The following is a 12,646-nucleotide window of genomic DNA, read 5'->3' on the forward strand; positions in this document are numbered from 1 at the left end:
CTTGTGTCTAAATTGTGAGAGTACATTGTGAAATCCAAAAAACATCAATTGGCATTGTTCAGAAACTTCAGTGGTTTGTGCAATTTTTTAAATATTACAAACCCCTACTGTTGTTCATAACGTCCCTTTACATATTCATTTCTGTATTTAAATCATCCATCCTTACCATCCGCACCATCCTTAAATCTAAAATTATGAGTTGTGAACTTGTCTACTCTGGTCCTTGTGCTTTGGTGCTTTCCTCTATCTCCAGCTAACTGTACGTACACACCGCCGCCGACTTGAGCTTCCAAAGAAGCTCTGGTCGCCCTGTCAAGGACGCTTGTCAAAAAAGTCCAGGGAAGCTTTGGACGCTTTGGCCGCTCTGACGTGACAGCATTTTACGTTCGATCTTAATACTTCCGTCTATTCGATTGGTTGCTGGTCGTTGGTCGCTGAACCGCATCGTAGCTCATTACCATAAAGTTCAACTTTCTGCTTGACGCTCAAGTCGCTCAAGACGCCCATAACGCGACACCGACGGATTTGACGCTTCTGGCAGCTGAGAGAAGCTGGCTTCCATTGAAAATGAATGACTTCCTGATTCTTTGGAAGCTCAAGTCGGCGGCGGTGTGTACATACAGTAATGGAATGGTGTTCAGGTGTGGATGGTTCGTCCTAGGGGGAAATGAGGCCTACTCTCCCTTCTAGTGGCATCTCACACTCCTCCAACTTATGTTTTACTTGACTCCCCTACACTTTTATTTCATCATTGACTATGCCGATATCTTTATATTCTTTATCAAAATTATCTTTAAAATGGTTTCCCCTTTATGCTTTGAACCAAGTGTGCATAACATTTTCTGATATTTGAGATGTAATGATCAACAATAAAAACAGGCGACAAAGGTCTTTGCAAAAGATTGTCAGATGTTACTTGCCCACATAAAACTTGACAGATTGGATAGTTTAGGTCAAATTCTTCTACCATTAGGAAAACATCCATCCAAAAGAATGTCAGAGCCATGTATTTGTAGTGCTATGTGGTGACTGTATCACCACATTCCACTCACTTGTAGAAGACTGCTGGCAGCAAGAAACATTGGGCCACATGACTTGTGTCTTGTAAATGAGGCAAAATATGAGATTGGTCAGGATACGAGAGCTATCTGTGAAATTACCAGAATTGTTGTTGAGTATTGTTAAGTCTTTTCTCTTCAAATCTTTCACGTGGCAAATAACAATTTAAAATTGCAGCCTGACACAAATCTGAAAGCATCAATATGCAAGAATGTACCACTTATTGAGATATGTTTTTTAAGACATACTCAATTGAAGGGCCTCCGGGATCTTATAGTCCCTTGCTTGTTGCTACCCACTGCCATCCCAACTTATTCATCCAATGTTCTATGCACACTATTTACAATGTATCAGACACACACAAACAGAACCCCTTAAACAATCATCTGTATTCTGCTACCTATTCCCACCTAATAATGGCCTCTAAGCGTCTACTACACATTGCCTACAACAAATCTTACACATTACTTACAGTATATTGAAAATACAACGCTGTTTCCAAAAGCAGTTGAGACACAGTAAAATAAAACAGAATGTGATAAAATCTTATTAACTCATATATAGTTGCAAAAGGACATATCAAATGTTGAAACTGAAAAGTTGACTATGTCTTGAAAATTATATGGTCATTTTGCCTCAATATCTAAAAAAAATTGGGATGGGAGCAACAAAAGGCTGTTTTGCAATGCTAAAGAAACATTAAGAGGAACATTTCCAAAAATGTTTCCGTGGAAATGCATGGATTCCAGTTGCTGCTACTGGAAGAAACTGGAATCCATGCATTTCCACTGAATTATTTTTGGAATCTGATCCCTTATCATACCTGTTCATTCTTACTCGTCGCTCGACTTATCGTGACTAAATTCAAGATGGCTGCAAACGCTAAACTTCGTGAAGATACTGTCTGCATAAATCGTCTTGTAAGTAAACTACCAGTGCTTTTTCAAAATTCTCAATGTCTCGTTTTAAATGTCAGGGCCCTCGGAAGTCTACCAATGAAGTGTGGAGATACATTGAGCCTCGTAAATGGTGTAAAACAGTGATTTATTTGCATGGCTAGCCCGATGCCGAAGCACCACCATTGAAAAAGCTGTTGGTAGCATCGGCTAACTAGCGCCAGATTTTGGAGTGCAGGGGACAAGCCGAGATGGGCTATGAGACATACGTTCACACTCGGTATCATGTTTCAACACACTTTAGGTCAATATCACACCGGAATTCTCCTTGATTGGGTATTTTTGGGTATTTAAAAAGCCAGAAGGAAAAATGCAGAAGTATCCATTACTCTGAAAACAAATTATGCAACAAAATCAAAGAATAATACTCCTCAATGTGACACTGCAAAGAATTGGGGCATTTCATCATCATCTGCATAAATAGTAAAATAAAATCTAACCAAGTGTTAAACTTATATTTGGATCAAAAATCTATTTGCTATTGTTTTTAGTATGAAAAGACCTAGCACGTCCTCTAAAGACAATTTTGACTATTTAGGAAGGTTTTGACTTATTTTAAGGAGACAAATTTGCTCAGTGCAGTGCCAGACACATTTGCTTGTTTTTAGGTCAAACTTGCTTAATGCACTGGCAGACAAATTTGCTTGTTTTCAGGATGAGACATCTTATAATAAGTCAAACTCCTCTTAAATTAAGTCAAATCATTTTACGAGGGAGCGCTAGGTCTTTTTATACTCAAAACAATACCAACTAGACTTTTTGAAGATATAAGATGAATAACACTTAGATTTTTTAGATTTAAGCAATAAGCCCGAGGTTACACTGATTCTACAACAGCTAAGGGGCTTGTAGACACGACACGCTATAGAAATGGGGTATAGAAATATAACAAGTTATTCCTACACTGTAAAAACTGCTTATCTAACACAATCTAAAGTGTTATTAATCTTGTATCAAGAAAAAAAAAAAAGTTGGTATTGTTTTCAGTATAAAGAGACTTACCTATTTTTTGCAGTGTAGATAATCATTCTTCCGCCAAGAAATATATTTCCTCTATCTGAATGGTTGCCAAGCAACGTTGAGACGCAGCTACTATCAAGTTATGGTAGTGCAGTAATATAGAACGAAATGCAATCAAGGTGTATGTTTATGCTGGATTTTACAACGGCATCGAACGCGATTAAGCCAGTCACAATCAAGGACCGGAACTATCAGTTTTAGAAAAGCCATAATCCTAGAATTCTAGAATCTAAGAGAGATAAATAACCTTAAATAAAGTGAATATATGCTTATTTTTTTATTATTTGCTTATAACAAGACATTTTTAGAAATTTTTGTTTCTTGATTTAAGTTTTTTTGACCTTATTAAAAATCTTCTTGTTCTATTGTCACTTGCCAGGTAATTTAGCTTATTTTAAGTAGTATTTCCACAAAACAAGAAACTTTCACTTGCAAGATTTGCCAATAGAATAAAAGGTCAAAGGTCAAAAAACATACAGGTGCTCTAAGCGATGTTACACTGTTTCTAAGCTAAAACATTTTTTGTCACATACAGCAAACATCTCCTCACCATCTGCTAGCTGCCTGTCCCCTGAATACACTGCAAAAAAATGTGGTCTCTGTAGACAGCCCAGGTTCAAAAAACGGCAACAAAAACAGCCTGGTGCAGCTTGGACCATGAAACATAAACTTTTCCAGCCATTCAACGACAAGATGCGCACTCAGGAGAGTTTCAATTGCACGGGAGGGAGGGGGAGGGAGAAGTAAGCTAGCTCTCTGTTTTGTATGAACATCAACAGAAGGGTATTCCAAGTACGCGGTTTAGTGACAAACCTGCACGGCAAAAACTGCTTATCTAACAAAATCTAACCAAGTGTTATTAATCTTATATCAAGATAAAAAAAAACTAGTTGGTATTGTTTTCAGTATATCACGTAATGAATGCGAAAGTGAAAGTGAAAGTAACCTAAGCCTAGGCCTACAATGCACTCCGTGTCTGTGCACGTCCGCAATCGATTACATTCTTCAAATGGAGAACAAATTCCTGATCGTTAAACTTTTGTTTTCATTTTCTGTCAGTTAGCAGTTGATGTAGAAGCACCTACACTGCAAAAAATGAATTCTAACCAAGTGTTATTGATCTTATATTAAGATTAAAAAATCTATTTGGTATTGTTTTTAGTATGAAAAGACTTACCTAGCGCCCTCTCAAAAGATAATTTTGCCTTAATTTAAGAAGACTTTAACTTATTTTAAGGAGTCTTATCAAGACAAATTTGCTCAACGCACTGGCAGAAAAATTTGCTTGTTTTTAGGACAAATTTGTTTAACGCACTGGCAGACAAATTTGCTTGTTTTCAAGATGAGATGTCTTAAAATAAGTCAGTTTTTTTTTTAAATTAAGTCAAATGATTTCACAAGAAAGCGCTAGGTAAGTCTCTTTATACTGAAAACAGTTTTTGCAGTGTAGCATAATTTGACTTCAGCGGTCAAGTCAAGTCAAGTTTATTTATATAGCGCATTTCATACACAGACCAAACAATACAGTGGGCATCGCTTTCAAATGACCACTTAATTCGCGCATTACGCGGCGTGAAGCTGCGAGAAGCTTTAGTACCACTTTCAGCCACTGTGCGTCGCTCTGCCACTGTACATCGCTCTGCCTGCCGTCCCTTACATAATTGTTGCCGAGAGTAATCCCAGCCTACGAATTCAATAACAAAATAAATCATGCATAATTAAACATTACCTCGATTTAGGCTACTTGGGTATGGCTTAAGGCTTGACTATACACGAAAATCGAAATCGAAATTTGCTGTCTACATTATTGTCAGTGTTGGGGTTAACGCAACTACGCAAATCAAAACAGTGGTGTGATAATTGAGCCAGTAGAGAAATAACTGTTCAGAATTAATCTGTAGCCTTGGGTAGGCTTCTGCAGAAAACAATGTTTTTGCCGATTTAATACTATCTGGCGACGTTTTTAACAGGCTAAGCAATAGAGGCTTAGACAACTATGACCCACGTTTTGGTTTTGTAAATTAATTTGCCCTACTTCTTGACTGCAATGTAGTCAATTGACTGCTTGACATGTCATTTTTATTTTTCTGTACGATAAACAATTACATCTGCTTTATGCCGCAGAATTACATTCATATTTGGCTGACTGCAGACGCGCCACTTCCCTCCCCATATTCCAATATTAAGATAGTATAAAGTGCTTTTTGTATAGGCTACTATCATAAAAAAAAAATAGTTAAAACGAATAGCTATTTGCAATTTGACAAAACACTGGTCCTCATTTTGCGAATGCGAGGACGATATGAGCCTGTTGCATTTAGTTAGATGTCCGAGTCACACATAATGTTTGAAAACCACTGGCTCGTAATCACAATAATTTAACACACGACAGTTGGATAACCTACTTCATCATGTCCCCATGCCTACATTTTTGTGAGTAGCATAGAGATCGTTAAAAACAATAAAGTATGGCTCTCCGTTTGGGACATCGAAAACTTTTTTTAATTTTTAATAGACTACCGTCGAAGATGCTGACTTGCAAAAGCCTCGGGATAACACGTTATCTCCACTATCATCAGTCATGCCCCTTGATCAAAGTGGGGAATGAAATAAAAGTTTGATAACCACACTATCCACAGCTGTGGTAGGCCTATCAGGGGCAGGAGGATTACTGTCAGCGCAGGCTTTATAAAATTCTTCAACAGAAGGCCTCGAATGTTGTCTTGTTTGTGGAGCGCTTTGCTTCGCTTCTGTAATTTCGGCTTCATTGAAAATGAGGGCTTCCCTCAATGACCCTCCGAGAATAAATAAAGGTTGAATGAATGAATGAATGCAGGCTTGCCAAAAATAAAGGCATGTGGTTTGCGGAGCCTACAGTAAATAACAGACCCGCCAGAATGTGCGTTATGATGCTTTTTTACGAGCAAGATGTTTTTGGTACCCTACGCACACTGCATGTTCTTAAATAACAATGATCATCAGTAATATTCGACCATTAATTTGGGTAAATGGGCAAGCGTGACCACCTTGATTGGCTGATTGGCTGATGATTGTAACGCGGGCATGATTCCAAACACCTCCCTTACGATGATGAGTGACAGGTCTCAGAATGCGTGCGCTACACAAGGACGGAAGATGATGAATAACTGGGGCCGTAGGCTATTCACAAAGGCTTTTATCTTACTACTAGGAGTAGGCTACTCCTAAATCGCACTTAAAGATTTTAGATTGGAGTTTTCTCTTAAAAGTTATTCACAAAGCCTTTCAGACAACTCCTAAACTAGGAGTGAGTCTTCGTGGCTATGGATGACGTCATTACTCATGCACGAGCTTGACTGAAGTGACCACCTTGATTGGCTGACGCGGGAATTCCAAACACCTCTCTTCCGATGATGACTGACAGGTGACAGGTCGGAGAATGCGTGCGCTACACAAGTAGTGTGAAGGACGGAAGATGATTAATAACTGAATAAAAAGGCCTAGCCTAAATGAATAAAGAGTAAGGCAAAACAAATAGCTTAGTAGCCTAATGAAACATAGGACTATGGATTGATGCAGTAGCCTACCTTTGCAACATTTATTAAATTAATCTGTCACCATATCCCTAGGCTACGTTTGCAAAGAGGAGAACATTTTCATTTGATTCACAATGAAACGTTACATTTCATTTCCATGTTAACAATGAGTAGTTTGTGTTGTTGTTGGTGGCGTTATTGCATCCCTTTTATGAATGCAAAATTGTTCCCTCGCAATTGGAAGCTCCTGTTGCGCATAGGCTATTTCAAAACATCGCAACGTAAAATGCCACAAAAAAGCTGTTTATGAATAGGTCTTAGTGAGTTAGGAGTCCTCTCGACTTAAGCTGTCCCAGACTTAGGTGCTACTTTTAGGTCTAAAATGCTTCGTGAATTACTTTTTGTGAAAAAATTAGGAGTCCTAAAGTTAGGAGTGACACGCCCATTATTTTTAGGAGTTGCTCCTAAATTCGCCAGTTAGGAGCTACTTTTAGCCTTAAAATTCTTTGTGAATATGGCCCCAGAATAAAAAGGGGGACACCCCCCCCCCCCCCCCCCCCCCTTCCTGCACTCATTGTTTCAAAAGGAGTAATTTTGGCTTTGTCAGAACTGAAGAGCTGTGGACGGCACGGCATGGCACGGTATGCCCAATGAAAATAAATTAACGCAACGCAACACAACAAAACACTGACCCCGCTTCTCTCGCGTCAGTCACTGACATGAACGAAACACAGAACCCGCTTCTCTCACGGCAGTCACTGACAGTAACCTAGAATAAATGCATGGGGAAAAAACACTTCCCCATGACAAAGACATCGTAAAACACTGAAAGTTAATATTTTGTCACTAGCAGCATTCATCTGTCCTTTGTCAAATGTATTATGTTCCAAGTACCCTATGCGTAATTCTGCTTCATAAAGTTGAACAAATACATTTGCTTATTTCACAGAAAAATATAAATAGCCAGTCTACAGTGCAGAGTTGGTAAGTTATGGTAGGCCAACTTGCAGTGAACATACAAAGAGGGGAAATGATTTATCTTTCAGCTGAGTAGCCTCAGGTGCGCACGTAGACATAAGGCCGAACATGCAAGCGCCAATGAATCGTGCTCTCACGGCAATCGCGCCGTTAAACTTAAATAGGTTAACATCACTCTAAGTTCGCCTTCAAGCAAGGAAAACGATGATTTGAAGACATCTGTTTCGTTGGAAGGGCAAGGGGTAGCAACAGGGCAACACAGAGACAGGCCCGATGGCAGGGCTGTTATGAGAGTATTAAAATATAGCATATTTTACGGGAAAACATTAAAACGGCAAGACAGCGGGGAAAGTTAAAATACGTGATAAACACGGAAAAAGTTGGCATGCATTGTTTCCCCGTGCACAGGGATTATTTGTCATACTATTAATCACATATGATTATTTGTGAAATTGTGCAAACAGGCGCAACACATTTGAAAAGGAAGGACTGGTAGCATGCAAGCTCACGGGAAAGATTGATTTAAGAATGTTATCACAAAGTGTGTGGTTGTGGCGCGGGCGGAAGACAATTGGCAGGGGAGGGTCATGTTTTTTTTTAACAATTCTGTCGGAGGGTCATTGAACAATTTCTAGCAGGCAAGAGAGGGTCATGCAACTTCCAACTGAAGCACTCAAAATTCCTCCGGTGGCCCCTTCAATAAATAACGATCAGTCCCTAGATTGCTGCTGGGCTATATGTCTTGGTTCTGTTAACAACTTATTGTCAAACGCATAGCCTATCTCGCGGTTGCATCCATTACAAACAAACATGCAATGTGAACGTCTGGGATTGGGGAGAGCACTAAATGCTCTTCTGAATAAGCCGAAGTCAAACCTTTAAATGAAAAACACTCTTTAATAATCCAAAAAAATAAACCGCTAATGAAGTAAATGTGTGACCATGAAAAATCGTTTATCGCTCGTAACTCCGTGATACCAGGACGTAACAGGAAGGCATTTGGCTGAGCAACGGAGGTTAATATGCTCCATGTTTTGTCCAAATGATGACTGTCTATCATCGTTGCACTCGGAGAAAACCGGAATGTTTCATTCGTCCCCGTTTCAATCGTCCCGGTTGTACCTACTCAAAACGCAGATAGAACCTTATTATTCTAAGGTAGCGAAATAGCGTTCAGCATGATTCATGCCCAATTAATTCCCCCTGTTAAAGTGTTCGCCTTTGTAGTTTGGTTTCGTGATAGCCTATGATAAACGGCTTATGGCCAAATATGTGAAAACGTTAAAATACAGTAGGCGATAAACCCGGAAAAAGTTGACAGTGATTTTTTCATAATCACTTTGGAGGGTCATAGAAAAATGTATTGCTGGCGAGGGAGGGTCACGTCTTTTTGGACTAATGCTCCCCAAACTCCTCCGGTAGCCCCTTAAATAAATAACGAACAGTCCCTAATGAAGTAAACTTGTGACCATCAAAAATCGTTTATCGCCTGTAGGCCTAACTCCGTGATAACAGGACGTAACAGGAAGGCATTTGGCTGAGCAACGGAGGTTAATACTCTATATTTTGTCCAAATGATGTCTGTCTATCATCGTTGCACTCGGAGAAAACCAGAATGTTTAATTTGTCCTGCGTCTCTACGGCTGCAAACGGGATTCACTCGCAGTTAACCAAATATTTCTTTATTAGGGCAGGCATATTTCTGGCTATTACATTATTTCTAAACCAGTCTGCTAAAGTCTGTAGTGAAGTCTGTGTAGGGTTTTCCAGGCTCCAGTTCTTTTTACGAGACACCCTGCTCACTTGAGCCATCTACCGGTTGTTTGGGTTGTTGCAGCGTCTCACTGGAAAAATACAAATTAAAGTCGCGTGATACCGCGTGATCCCACGCGCGGACCGCGAGTGAAGCTGGCCAATTTGAAGCACTGCCCACTGTAATAACAAATATAACAAATAAAGGGCAATATAGTCAAAGAATAGTTAAAAGGTAAAGATCATAATAAAAAGAAAACATAAAACACAAGGTAAAATCATTTAAAAATAAAGAATAAGTAGTAAGCAAAAACAAAGGCAAAAGTAGTAAAAAAAAGTAATAAAAGACAAGGTAGAATAATTATCAAGGCAGATTCAGAATTTGTAACTCGGCACAGTTAGCAGAAAGCATCTGAGAACAGTTTGGTCTTAAGTCTAGATTTAAAACTGGCCACAGTTGGGGCCTTTTTGATGTCATCCGAAAGTTGGTTCCACAGCTGAGCCGCATAGCAGCTAAAAGCTGCTTCACCATGTTTAGTACTAACTGTAGGTTTTACTAGCAGGTTTTTCACCTTCGGTGTGTACTGTTGAAGCATTTTTGACAAGTATTTAGGTCCTGCTCCATTTACTGATTTATAAACAAGCAATAGTGCTTTAAAGTCAATTCTGTGACTTACTGGAAGCCAGTGCAAGGACTTAAGAATTGGAGTAATGTGGTCAGTTCTTTTAGTTTTTGTTAGAATCCTAGCTGCTGCATTTTGTATCACCTGAAGCTGTTTAATAGTCTTTTTAGGAAAAATGTTTTGAGACATCCAGGTGTTGATTTGTTCTATACACTGACACATAGATTCAAGAGGACCATAGTCGTTTGGTGATAGAGCTAAGTAAATTTGTGTGTCATCTGCATAGCTATGATATGAAATCAAATTATTTTGAATGATTTGTCCAAGTGGGAGCATATAGAGGTTGAATAATAGTGGCCCCAAGATCGACCCCTGGGAAACACCACAGGTCAAGGACGTTGGTGTTGAGGTACAGTTTCTGATGGCAACAAAGAAGCTCCTTTCTTGTAGATATGATTTTAGCCAACTGATAACTATGCCTGTAAATCCAACCCAGTGTTCTAGTCTGTGTAGTAAAATATTGTGATCAACAGTGTCAAATGCTGCACTAAGGTCCAGTAGCACTAGGACTGATGTTTTACCTGAATCTGTGTTGAGGCGTATGTCATTGGAAACTTTAATAAGAGCTGTTTCAGTGCTGTGATTTGCCCGAAAACCAGACTGAAAGTAATCAAAATACCCATTTGATGTTAGGAAGGTGGTTAATTGATTAAAGACTACTTTTTCAATAATTTTGCCAATAAAAGGTAGATTGGATATGGGCCTGTAATTGTTTAGCATGGAGGCATCCAGGTTATTTTTCTTGAGAAGTGGCTTTACAACAGCTGTGACAAGTGGCTTTACAACAGCGGCGACAAGTCCTGTTGCGAGAGAGAGAGAGCGCACCTGCAAAGTGGTGCTGTGCGCGTGTTTGTCTGCATGGGATTACGTTCGGTTCAAGTCAGAAGTTGGTCCGTCCGGTCCCGCATTCACGCTGCTCCATTATTAGATTGACGTTATCAGACAGCACTGTAAATGTATGCAGGAATTTCTTGCATTATGATGGCTAGGTCTTGAATAAATCATGCGCTATCCCACGCTGAAATGTAGGCCCTGTAAACGTTGCGAACATGTGGGAATTTGGTGACTGTGTTTTCAATTTTCCTGTTATTTTTGGGATCTACTGGGCAAGTCCTAAAGATCTACTGGTCGATCGCGATCGACGGGTTGGCGACCACTGCCATACATGATAAGATGTCAACAAGCAGGGAGATAATGAAGATCAGTAGTCCTACTCAAACTACTATGGAAGATTGGTCAAATCTAGCAAGTAGGAAAGTTTAAGTGAATGACGTGAAAGTAAAAGTAAGACATTCGAAAGGCCAACGAAAGTTAAGGTTGCTTTTGAAAGTACTACTTACAAAACTGGTGCTCTAAATAGTGATTCTGTTGTCTTTGAAAGGTTCTCTTATTGATGCTTTGATCTGCAATTTGGATAAACACCTGCTTTTACAAGGTGGAAGTATTTAGGCGCAGAATAGACGTGCGCTTTCACGAGCAGTCTTTGTACATACCGCGGAATACATAATTAGGCGCTCTTTACGCTTCCCCTCCCATCTCTTTACGCTAAACTCCCACTTTCCCATGGATCCTCTCATGAATGCATGCATGACACGAAAAATGCAATGTGCCACTTTCAGCTCCCGCGACAGGCAGTTTGCGCTTTAACATCTTTGCGGCCTGTTTGTACATACCTCGCAATGATTTTACACACATGTTGTGAAACAAATACGCCTAGAGTGGGCGCAAAAGCGTCCATTTGGCCCCTAGTACATCTGGCCAGATGGACACTTTTGCGCCCACTTCAGGCGTATTTGTTTCACAACGTGTGTGTAAAATCATTGCGAGGTATGTACAAACATGCCGCAAAGATAGTACATTTGAGGCATGTTAAGAGTTGGCTGTGAATCAATTATGCTTTTTAGTTAAAGGGACACCAGGCAAGCCTGATGCTTTTTCTCTACGAAACTCCCCCTTGCTCAGTCTGAAGCTCTTTTCCTTTTCTTTGCATCTTCTGTCAAGGGTTTTCGCTGCTTCTTCGTCGGCTCTGCCATTATACACACGTTTGCAACAATCTCTAGCCTGCCTGGCTACAATCGTTAGCCTGTCTGCTTTGGTCGGCGGGTAGGATACACTGAACTTGCAAGCGGGATATTCTTCCTACAGGCAGTAGGGGCGGGCGAGAGAGTCTTCATTCGCCCTGTAACATAGTCATAGTCATAGTCATAGTCAAGTTTATTTATATAGCACAATTTAAAACAACCTGTGGTTGACCAAAGTGCTCAAAAAAATAAATAAATAAATAAAAACAGATAAATAAATAGTTAATATAAGATAAAATGAATCAAGACACACACAAAAAAAAAACACAACAGGAAAATAAAACTAAAATAATATGTACATATATATAGCCTATAATTACATTCCACAATTCATTTAAAAGCCATTAATAGCATATGTTCTTTTAACTTGGCTTTAAAAGCACCAATAGTTGGTGTAGATCTAATGTGAAAAGGGAGGTTGTTCCACAACTTGGGCCCAGCTACTGAAAAAGCACGGTCACCTTTATTAGACGACTCTGAGGTACTGAGAGCAGTTGTTTATCTGATGACCTCAGAGTTCTGGGAGGGCAGTGAAAGTGTACAAGCTCACTTAGGTATTGGGGAGCTTGTCCATTTAAAGCTTTAAAGACAAAAAGAAGAAT

The 12,646-nt window shown here is 39.6% G+C and overlaps 1 protein-coding gene across 2 annotated transcripts in view; it reads right to left on the reverse strand.

Moving 5' to 3' along the window:
* Window positions 1-12,646, reverse strand: part of hivep2a (HIVEP zinc finger 2a) — a 129,559-nt gene that overhangs the window by 113,763 nt on the left and 3,150 nt on the right. The gene's annotated exons all lie outside the window — the stretch shown is intronic.

This window comes from Alosa sapidissima, chromosome 6, assembly GCF_018492685.1.
Source record: "Alosa sapidissima isolate fAloSap1 chromosome 6, fAloSap1.pri, whole genome shotgun sequence".
NCBI classification, from domain to species: domain Eukaryota; kingdom Metazoa; phylum Chordata; class Actinopteri; order Clupeiformes; family Clupeidae; genus Alosa; species Alosa sapidissima.